Source organism: Eptatretus burgeri, chromosome 8, assembly GCF_056783735.1.
Source record: "Eptatretus burgeri isolate ZD-2024b chromosome 8, Ebu_testis_v1, whole genome shotgun sequence".
In the NCBI taxonomy this organism is placed as follows: domain Eukaryota; kingdom Metazoa; phylum Chordata; class Myxini; order Myxiniformes; family Myxinidae; genus Eptatretus; species Eptatretus burgeri.
Window position 1 is genome coordinate 18,718,448 of NC_140968.1, and position 11,364 is coordinate 18,729,811.

The 11,364-nt window shown below is 46.6% G+C and overlaps 1 protein-coding gene across 1 annotated transcript in view; it reads left to right on the forward strand.

Moving 5' to 3' along the window:
• The window catches only part of LOC147021235 (uncharacterized), an 81,490-nt gene that overhangs the window by 35,530 nt on the left and 34,596 nt on the right, over positions 1-11,364 (forward strand). Inside the window, exons 3-4 of the mRNA XM_085891027.1 lie at positions 3,302-3,347; positions 3,543-3,735. The gene's annotated coding sequence lies outside the window, so the exon portion shown is untranslated. The remainder of the gene's footprint in view (positions 1-3,301; positions 3,348-3,542; positions 3,736-11,364) is intronic.

An 11,364-nucleotide genomic window follows, 5' to 3' on the forward strand; every position in this document is an offset into this window, starting at 1 on the left:
GTAACATTAATGTCTCTGCTGGCTGTGAGCCAGAGGTCAATAGATGTCTGGGTCAGGCCTTGGGAGTCATGTATTCACAGGATATTGGGGTGTGGGGCTGTCAGTACCTGTGCAGGAGGACGAAAGTGCGAGTCTTCAGGTCTTTGGTGCTTCCAGTCTTCCTTTACGGATGTGGGACTTGGACTCTGACCAGGGATCTGAGATGGAGACTTCATTCCTTTGGAACCAGGTCTCTTTGGAGAATCCTTGGCAGTCGCTAGTTGCACTTTGTCTCCAACGAGCAGTTAAGCCAGTCACTTTAACTGTGAAGCCAACACCAGGCTTTGGAGGACTCTGCTCTTCATTGATGTATCTTTTAGCTCAACAATTGCTACTCTAGGCCCTGTTCCTTTTCTGTCCAATACCCCCCCAGCCTCATGACCCTGTTTATATGTACTCTTTCAACCTGTGTTCCTGACTATCAATTATGCAACAGACTTTAAGTCTGCTTCCTGCCAACCTTTCTGAGTATTTGCAGAAGATTCAGGGAGGGGAAAGACAAATAAATTGTTTTTTTTTTCTTCTGTTCCTTTCAGCCATCTCTTCTGCAGCTGCCATGCTGCCACTATTTGAGCGATCTTCATCCTGCTGAGAGTATGTTCCTCAAACCTCACATTCAGTGAGAGATATGATATGATGTTCAGGCTTGGCATGCTGTGCTTGGTTTACAAAGTGTGCTTTTGTGACATTCAGCAAATGTTCGCTCCAATCTTTTCTCTCAAACCTTTTCACATTCTTAAGACGCCTTTTCACCTGACCAACATGCTGGTCAAATGATTTCTTTCACTTGTGGAAGGAATGTTACACACAAACGGATGGATGAACCAACATGCAAGTATACACATAGATGTATAGTGCAAAGTTAAAAAACATCATATTCAAGAGCAAAGATATCGCGGCATGTTTCTTAACAGAAACAAAAAATCATGAGCGATGGAGGCAGCATCTTATGCTTTTGACACGACTCAGGTTCAAATCCACTGCCTGCCCTTGCTTCCTCCTCACCACTGACTTCCCTCTCTACCCCTCACCACTGACTGCCCTCGCTACCCCTTACCACTGACTGCCCTCGCTACCCCCTCTCCACTGACTGTCCTCGCTACCCCCTCGCCACTGACTGACCTCGCCTCCCCCTCACCACTGACTGTCCTCCCTACCTCCTCTCCACTGACTGTCCTCGCTACCTCCTCTCCACTGACTGTCCTCGCTACCTCCTCTCCACTGACTGTCCTCGCTACCTCCTCTCCACTGACTGTCCTCGCTACCTCCTCTCCACTGACTGTCCTCGCTACCTCCTCTCCACTGACTGTCCTCGCTACCTCCTCTCCACTGACTGTCCTCGCTACCTCCTCTCCACTGACTGTCCTCGCTACACCCTCACCACTGACTTTCCTCGCTACACCCTCACCACTGACTTTCCTCGCTACCCCCTCTCCACTGACTGTCCTCACTTCCCCCTCACCACTGACTTTCCTCGCTCCCCCTCACCACTGACTTTCCTCGCTCCTCCCTCACCACTGACTTCTCTCACTAGCCCCTCACCACTGACTGTCCTCGCGACCCCCTCACCACTGCTTACCCTCAACGCCCCATACCCTATCACCACTGCCTGAACTTGCTACTCCTTCACCACTGACTGCCCTCGCTACCCCTCGCTACCCCCACTGACTGCCTTCGCTACCCCTCACCACTGCCTACCCTCACCGCCCCATACCCTCTCACCACTGCCTGAACTTGCTACTCCTTCACTACTGACTGCCCTCGCTACCCTCTCACCACTGACTGCCCTCGCTACCCCCTCACCACTGACTGCCCTCGCTACCCCCTCACCACTGACTGCCCTCGCTACCCCCTCACCACTGACTGCCCTCGCTACCCCCTCACCACTGACTGCCCTCGCTACCCCCTCACCACTGACTGCCCTCGCTACCCCCTCACCACTGACTGCCCTCGCTACCCCCTCACCACTGACTGCCCTGGCTACCCCCTCATCACTGACTGCCCTCGCGACCCCCTCACCACTGCCTACTCTCACTGCCCCATACCCTCTCACCACTGCCTGAGATTGCTACCCCTCATAAGATGGTCACGTGTTGAACAATCGGAGAGGTGGCTCCGAAGACGAATCTTGCGTGGGGTGGCATTTCATATAGGGCCTGCTCTGGGTGGGCCAGGAGCAGATTGGTGGCATTAGGTCTCACTGTATGAATGGAAACTCATTGATTCATTCATTGGAGGATGCTCCACAGCGCGTCACTGCGTCCACTTTCAGCTGGTACTCCAGGGCCTCCGTCTGGCCATCCCCAGGCAAATGCCTGGCCCATCCCCATCACTTAGGGATTGGACATTCCAGACACCCACCCGAAGGGATGCCTCAGATTAATCTGAGGATACTCACCTGGTGGATGACACCTCAGCACCACCACCTCAAACACTTCTGTTTGTTTTGTGGTGGCTGGAGGGCAAATCCTACCACCAACCTCCTCAGAAAGGTAACCATCTGCAGGAGGATGTCCGCAGATGCAGTTGGCACCAGATATGGATGGCTGTTGGCTCACAAGGATCTCTTACGCCCTTTTGGCAGGTTTTGTATTTAATACTGCTGGGTGTCCATGAAAGGGAAATGAAGAAAGAAATAGAATGAGGTTCTTCCCAACCATGGCTTTTCCACTTGTTTTGTGCAACCATGGTGTTCCTGTTGATGCATTTACCTTTTTGTCTTTGGATATTGATTATATGCTGATGAATGAAACAATAATGAGAGAGCAAGGCAGGGAGGGGGCACTTTCATTTTTGGTTCTTTCATTGTGTCTGCAGTGGCTGCTGGTTGCATTATTGCTGCAAGTGTGGTTGTGCCACTGATGTAGTGCCCCCTGTAAAATGCAGAAGAAATTTCGAATTTGGCCAGCGTGCCAGTGGTAGCTCGCTTCCTCTTAGAGAAAGATTCCATGGGATCTTTGTTATCCACCAACTAATCCTGTGAGAGTCATTCCCAGTTGAACGTTCCACTGAAGGATGGCACACGCATTTATCCCTTTCTCTATCTGTAAAACACCACGGTGATAGTTCATAGCCGTGTCGAGAATCAAACCCTAGGTAGACAACTCAGGGGCAAGTGTGCCTACCTCAAAGCCATCCTGTCAGCCCACATTAGGTGAACAAACTGGCTACAAAATCCTGCATTGATTAGATAAAATGCAGAGTATAGAAAATAACATGTGTAACCTTTCCTTTGTTAACATGAGCATTGTGTCTCTGGCAGGTCATCGGTGAAATGGAAAACTTCTTGAAATGGCTCCAATCACAAGGTCTGAGCAGCAGAAACAGCCCAAGCAATGATCACTATACTTGGAATTGAGAATTGGAAGGTTCTTCGAGCTTGTATCGACTCTGATTCATTGCGAACAGAGCTCCTCTCTCTTGCCAAAGAGAAATTCAAATTTGCAATGTATGCTGACTTCTGTAAATTTGTGAAATCATTTTTGAAGCCGCACGTTGTCCAGCTTGCAGGCTCTTCTCTGTTGGGAAGTCTGTTCGTCAACTTGGAGAATGTTACTCGAGAACTTTCCAGTTTTGGCCAAAAATTTATTGGGTTCCAAAAGGTGCAGCTGGAAAATGTTCCTGGTTTCCGGGGAATCGGTTTCAGTGATGTCTGCAACCTCCACGATCAGGATGATGGATTCACACCCAAGTCTGGTATGTCACTATTTTATACACCCTCACATGTAAAAAAATACCTTGATGTCCAACCATTGATGTGGTTTTTTTTTTCATGTAACTTATGGAAGCTCTTTTGGAACAATTTTGAGTTGTTGTAGACGTTTTGATTCATGATCAATGTTTTTTTTTATGCCTCCGGCACCCTTGGTGATGTTTCCGGGTTGGCCGTACGTCCGTTCGTACGTCCGGATTTCATTTACGCGATAACTCAAGAAACAAATTGTAGAATTTCATCAAACTTGGTAAAAAGCTAAAGTAAGACAGGGCAATTAAGTGATTAGCTTTTGGGCCAGATATGATAAAGGTCAAAGGTCAAGGTCAAACTCTGAAGTTTTACTGTTTACGTCCTCACTCAAATATTGGACAGAATTTCATCAAACTTGGTACAAAGGTAAAGTTAGACAGGCAGTGTAGTAGATCGTAGAAAAATCGTGCAAATTTTGATACAAGCATCAAATTTGGCATTTCTGTTCTGCAGGGCTTTCTGATCAAATCTGCCCGATTGGCCATTTGAAAATCCAAATTTTGAAAAATTTGAAAAAAAATTAAAAACTTCAAAAAATTTTGAAGTCACAGCTGGCTGAAATTCTTGAAGCGCAAGTGAACATCCCAGACAGAGAACCAAGGGGAGATGCAGTCATCATTGATGGCTCAGCACTTATCAATGCCCTACCTCCACACACTTCAAAGATATTTGATGACTATGCTAAAGAAGACATCATCCCAAAGGTGGAATCCTATGGTGCCAGGTACGAGAGGGTGGACGTAGTGTTTGATGTGTACAAGAAGTCAAGTCTGAAGTCCGAGGCAATGTCGAAAAGGTGGCAAGGAATCAGAAGAAGAGTGACAGGAACCAGTAAGACCCCAAGTAACTGGAGAAGCTTTCTTCGAGATGACAGCAACAAGACTGAGCTGTTTCACTTCCTTGCGGAAAAGATGTGTGAAGCACACACGACAAGCACAGTCATTGTCACAAAAGGAGAAGATGCCATTAGCAACACAAGGAAGTCACTGGATGCTGTGTCTCCATGTTGTCATGAAGAAGTTGACACTCGAATATTTGTACACGCCAGGGATGCAACGACGGATGGTAGCAAGTCCATTCTCATTAAGGCTAATGACACGGACGTACTCGTCATAGCAATATCTGTATTGCCATCCTTACAGGAACTAGGTCTTCAGAACATGTGGATTGCCTTTGGCCAAGGAGCCAAGGCGCGGTGGATTCCAGTCAATGAGGTAGTTTCTGCAATAGGGCCTGAGAAAGCTATCGGGATCCCATACTTCCATGCGTTCACTGGATGTGACGTCGTATCTGCCTTCCGCGGTAAAGGGAAGAAACTGCATGGCAGATTTGGAACGTCTTTTTTGATGTTTCTGAAACATTCACCAATCTCAGCCAGCATCCCACATTGATTCGTGATCTTGACTTTTTTGAAGTTTTTTTTTTTTCAAAATTTGGATTTTCAAATGGCCAATCAGGCAGATTTGATTAGAATCCCCTGGAGAACAAATGTGCCAAATTTGATGCTTGTATCATAATTTGCATGATTCCTCTCAAAAATTGCTGTTATCTGCCCCACTATTCTTGACTACGTCTGGTGATCCACAAACAATTACACAACTGGAAGGGCACTCGGTAGAGTGCATACTTCTGCCACGCAATTCCTGATCGACGAGAACATGTTGTGTACAATACATTTTTGAAATATCATGCCATACAGTACGATATCGTTTTTTGGCTCCATCTCTCAATGATGAAGAATCACTTTTAAAAGTTAAATAATTCCCGTATCCTGATCTGGATTAGGATATTCACCAAAATCGAATTGAATCGTTGTGGTCACACACCCAACCTGTCCACCACCTTTCATCCGAATCCATCCAAAGTTTTTTGAGATATCGTATTCTTGCGAATCTGGAACCTTACTGCACACAACAGTCAGAGTCCCTATAGATCAGTTATATAGGAAAGTATGTGTTTCTAGTTAGGGTTCCAACCCCTATGTCTAATGGGAATTAAGTGTGCATGCGCTGCAAAGTTATTTTATAGAAGGATTTTTACACTTATAACAACAAAAGCACGCCTTCGCCTCGCTTCCTCGACCCCACGCCATAGCGCCCGCGGTGGGTGGAGTTCAAGACGGAACCTCACGGCGGCTCTCGCCTAATCGGAGTGATGCGAGCGAGGTTGCCATCCTTCGACCAATGGGACTCCCCCGGTCCGGTGTGAGGGGCGGTCTGCCGTGACGGCCACCAGCCCCCCCCCCCCCACCGGTCCAATCAGCGGACTTGGCGCCCCTTTCGGCCAATCATGGTGGCAATGAGCGCAATTGCGCGTCAAAACCATCCAGTGAGCGAGAGCGGGTCCGAGGAGGCGGCTACTCCCCTCTGGAGAAGGAGTGAAAAGTGTTCGGGTGTGTTCTGTCTGTTGGGGAGAAAAAGAAGGTCGCCTAGTCAGCCTCGTCGCCTGGTCATCTCCTCTGGCCTGCCGGCGTTCTGTCTGGTTCAGCTTCGCGCCAGCTGGCGTCCATCATTGCATTGTGTTGCGGGTTTGAGTCCCGCCGAACCGGATCATCGAAAACCGCATGAGGCGGAGAGGTGCAAGACAGGTTCTCCCCTTCAGCTCACCTTCCCACCCGAGCTGAAGTGCCGAATAAAGGCCGTGGCCATCATTTCTTTTGGGTGTGTGCCTGTGTGCCCAGTCTGTAAGTCGGAATTGTTAAGTGTTCTGTGCCTTGTACATACTTTCATTTCTTTTAGTCGGTTTAACCCTCCTCTTTGTGTGTTCCCTCCCCCTATCTATATATTAATACTGAAGGACCAATTTTGTGCTCCTCCTCCCGGTCGCGTCACGTTTTTCTCGGTACTGTGACCTGGACTGAACGAAACTTCGTACCTGTAAGAGTGCATTGCACATAGTGGCAATCGTCAACTTTAATCTCTGAAGCAGAATAAACACTTTTCGTTGAGACGGGGGCGAGGAGTGAAGAGACGGGGGATGAGTGGGCGGGGGCTGGGGTGAATTAGGCAGGGTTGAGTGTGATGGGGTGGGGCGGGGAATCAAGGGACGGGGGGCGGGGAGTGAAGAGGCGAGACCGGAGTAATTAATTTTTGGGCGGGGGTAAGCAAATTGAAGGTGGGGGGAATGGGGCAGGGGCGCGGGATGAGTAGGCGGGGGCAAGCACACCCTGTCCAGTCCATGTCCCACGAGTGTGGGTGAGCTGGTGAGGGTGGTTGAATGAACGGAATCCGTCTGTGACGGGGTTTCGGCGAGATGTAAATAAATATACATTTGGTTGAATGTTTCAGCTTGTCCTCGTCCTTTCCTTCATTGGTTTAGCACGGTGCGTGTTGGGGGATTAAAAAGGCCGTTGCTGCCGTAGTTGTGCATTTTGACCGACGGGACCTCGGTAACCATCCGCTCGGTTTACGCAGGGGTCGGGCGCGGTAACGGCTCGTCCCGTTTGAGCTCCGTCGAGGGTGTGAATTCCTCGGTAGCTAGCCACGTGGGCCTCCAGGTATTTTGAAGTTTGGCAAATAACCCTGTCCCACGCGGTTCAATTATTGATGATTCACGGTCCTGTAAGGGACCCGTACCTTTGGAGTTATCGGAAAGGGACGATCTAGATTCTGGGTGTTCAGTGGAGCCGACTCTACTGCTCCATCTAGCGGTCGTGCTCACCGCTGAAACTCTGCTCCCCAACAGTATTATATATCAATTTAGCCCAATCTGTCAATAGTGAAGAATCACTTGAAAAATTATCGGATCTGGATTCAAATCTTCACCCAAATTGAATCATTTCTTGCTTGTCACACACCCAAAGTGTCCACCAAGTTTCATCCGAATCCGTCCACAACCTTTTTTGAGATATCCTGCACACAAACAAACAGAGGAAAATTATGGAAACCAAAAGGTGGTTTTTCATTGTACTTCATTGGGCAATGCAAACTATAGAGGTGCAGCGTTTCTCTGCAAACTCTACACTTGATGACCAAAAAATTAATCGTTACTGACTTGTCCCACCCATGTGAACATTAATGTATCCACTATTATTATCACTCCTCAGAATGTTGGGAAAATCATACAAGGGCTGGACATTTCAAAAGCTACTGGACCAGATCGTATCCCTGGGATTGTCCTGAAGATGTGCTTGTCAGAATTGCCCCCTATTCTCTCAAACCTGTACAACCTATGCTTATCAAAATCAGTTTTCTCATATTTCTGGAAGTTGGCTTCAGTTGTACCTGCCTTTTAAAGGTTCTGGGGAGAAATCAGATCCATCCAAATCTCAGCCGATCAGCTTTCTTCCCATAAGGATCAAAGTCTTGGAATGCCTTATCAATGAGCAGGTTTTCACCATCCTGGAAGACAACAATCTCCAAACTGATGCTCAGGATGGATTTCATCATTTCCGAGCGACTGATGGTGCTCTTTCTCTCATGACTGAACATTTGAACCAGGCCTAAACTCATGTGGTGAGGCCAGACTTGTTGCCCTTGACATCTCCAAGGCTTTTGATAGTTTGGCACAAGGGTCTCATTCACAAGCTGCAGTCGTATCGTATTCCTGGGCATCTGAATGCACCATTCTCAGAATTCTCACAGATCACCAATTTTTGTGGCATGAGGGTCAATCTTCTGCAGCCCATATCATAAATGCAGGTGCTGCCCAGGTCGATGTTGGGGCCTTTGATGTTTCTGCTTTACAGGAATGATGTGCCCACACCATTTCATTTCAGCTCACCATTTTTGCTGATGACACAACCTGCTACAGAACTTATCCTTGCTGTCTGCCTGCTTCATTCCACCTTCAAGCCAGCGTCAATCTCGATTGGGACCTTGAGAATGTCAGTAACTTGGGAAAAGACTGGTTCATCAGCATCAATCAAAAGAAGACCCACCTCATATCCATGTCCAGGTCAAGATACCCCTCTTTTCACAACATCGTTATGGACCAAACACCATTACAACAAGAGCGAGTATTGCTTAGAAAATATCACAGTAGGTGGCATGTATTGCAAAGTCCAAAAAGGGCATAACTCTGTGAAAATATGACGAAATTCCCTGAAACTCGAACTGGTTATATCAATTATCATAATAAAGCTGTGTCCCAAGTTTCGGTGAAATATGTTTAAGGGTATCGAAAAAAAGTCTGAAAAGCACAGGTGTGACTGACGGACAGAAACCCTTTTGTCCCCTCCATTGAAACTGGTTGGGGCCTAATAACTCGATGGCAACTGCCTTCTTGGTCCAGACATCACTTCTTACTTTGGTTGGGATAGGTACATTCTTTCACACACATTATCCGTTTGGCAGTCTCTGCACAACCCCACACCATCTGTTTCTTAGGGCAACACGGTACGAAATTCCTCCAGTTTTTTTTCCCCCATGCCCTGCCAAACTCTGTAATTCCCTACTTCCATCCTGTTTCCCAGTAACATCAACCTTTCCCAGTTGAAGAGAGATGTGAATAGGTTTCATTTAATCCTGGTAATTCCGGTTCCCACAATTTATTTTTTGTAAACCCCACCTTTGAATGGCTTAAAGGCCTTCTGATGGGCGAACTCCCCATAAAAAATATACATCGGTAAATGCGACTGTGCAGACTCCCTGCCGTGAAGCTGCATTCACACGATTCAGACCGACCAAGGTTAGGTCAATAAGTGGCAGGATTTATCTGCTCAGTTAAGCAGGGCTGTAAGGAATTTAATTCAGTCATGTATCCAACTGATTAAGTGGACATCGTACTACACAATCTGAGGGAGAGAAAATGGAAAACAAGAACGGTGTGAATAGGTCCTCAAGCAGGCTTCTCAGACAGGATTATCACCCTCTCCTGGGGTTTGTGAAGAGGTTCCGATCCTCAGATGGCTTCTTCCTGAGGTCAGGCAGGATCTGCAGGTGGCAGTCATACCATCTGTTTGCCTGACGTCTTTCTGCGTTGCCCCAGCCTGATGAAACTGTCACATGAAGTGGTTCTTGGAGTCCATGCAACAATTGTTGTGTTTTAGGTGGCATCATGATGAGTCAGATTTTTCGATCCTCATGGAGGATCTCTTAGTCTTACTCACTTTGTTGTTCTCGTGGACTTGTTTGTTTTACAGCCTTCAGTTTTCATCGAAACTTCCTGAAACTTGGCAAACATATGTAAAAATACCCTGTGCAGACAGTAACCATCTCCGATTTTGAAAATTCCTCCTAGAAAAAAAGTTATGACGTCAAAATATCTCCGCTAATGGAAATCGCCAAAAAATTATCTCCGAAACTAGGCAAGCTTTTTGAATTCTGTTTGCAGGAATCGAACAGGGCATTAGCAGAGATGAATTACCGCACATATGATACATCACTATGACGTCATATCAATTTTTATGACGTCATTCCTATTTTTTGACATTTTTTTGTTTCACAACCCAGAGTTTTCATCGGATCTTCGTGAAACTTGCCATGTGTATGCAGAAAGCCCACGCACAGGCAGTAACCATCTCAGATTTTGGAAATTCCTCCTAGAAAAAAAGTTGACATCATAATATCGCCGCTAATGGAAATCGCCAATACCATTATCTCCGAAACTAGGCAAGCTGTTTGAATTTTGTTTGTGGGAATCAAGCCGGGCATTAGCACAGATAATTTATCACAAACCTGATACATCAAAATGATGTCATATTCGTTTTATGACGTCATCATTAAGAGGACGAGGATCTTAGTATCCTCGTCTTGTTTAAAGTATTAGGGTTAGGGTTAGTGCCCAAGCTGTTAAAAGTAACAACTTGTTAAGCTAACAAGCCAAGCTAACAACTTGTTAAAACTATTCTCAAAATCACAATGCGTAAATGAATTGATCGTTCAGTGTAGGGAGAAGTCAAATACCCTGAGAAATCAGTGCAAGGGCAGAGAGAGATTGTTAATGATGGAAAGTGCAACTCCACCACAAGGCTGTGGTTGAAGCTGAACAAATTGGAGACAAGTCAGGGAGAGACACGAAAGAGTCAGGGACATCCTGTGAAAGGAAAGATTCTGTGAAATGGATGATATCTGGTTCATTAGCAGTGGCCTGGATTGAGAGATCTATCATGTTAAAGCAGAGACCTTGGTTGATTGAGGTCCATAAAGTTGGGGATGGAGCGGTGGCATTGGGAGGGTGCAGGGTTGTGGTGGCAGGGGTGGTGGGTATTGCAGGGGCAAGATTTGAGGAAGGCTTTGAGGGGTGCGGTAATGTGCGATGTTTGAGTTGCTCAGGTGCAGGGTAAGCATTGTGGTGGTGGGTGTGGGGGGAACGATTGAGAGGGTAGGTTGAAGTGGGATGCAGAAAGGGGGACATGAAGTGGAGGAATGCTGATTCCAAATTCCCATATTGGACAAAGGTATTCTGAAGATGAAGAGGAATAGATGATTGTGAAGATGGGGTAATATTCATGTAAAAATAAGAAAAGTGAAGCATTTTAAAGGAAGAAGCATTTTTATTCAATGAAGAGCTTGAAGTGTTTGAGAAAAGGGGGGGGGGGGAATGGTGAACAAAAAGTACAGGCAGAAGGAAATTCAAGTGGAATGAGATTTCTATGGAGTGAATTTTTTTTATTTTTTTGAAATGAGCATAAGAATTAT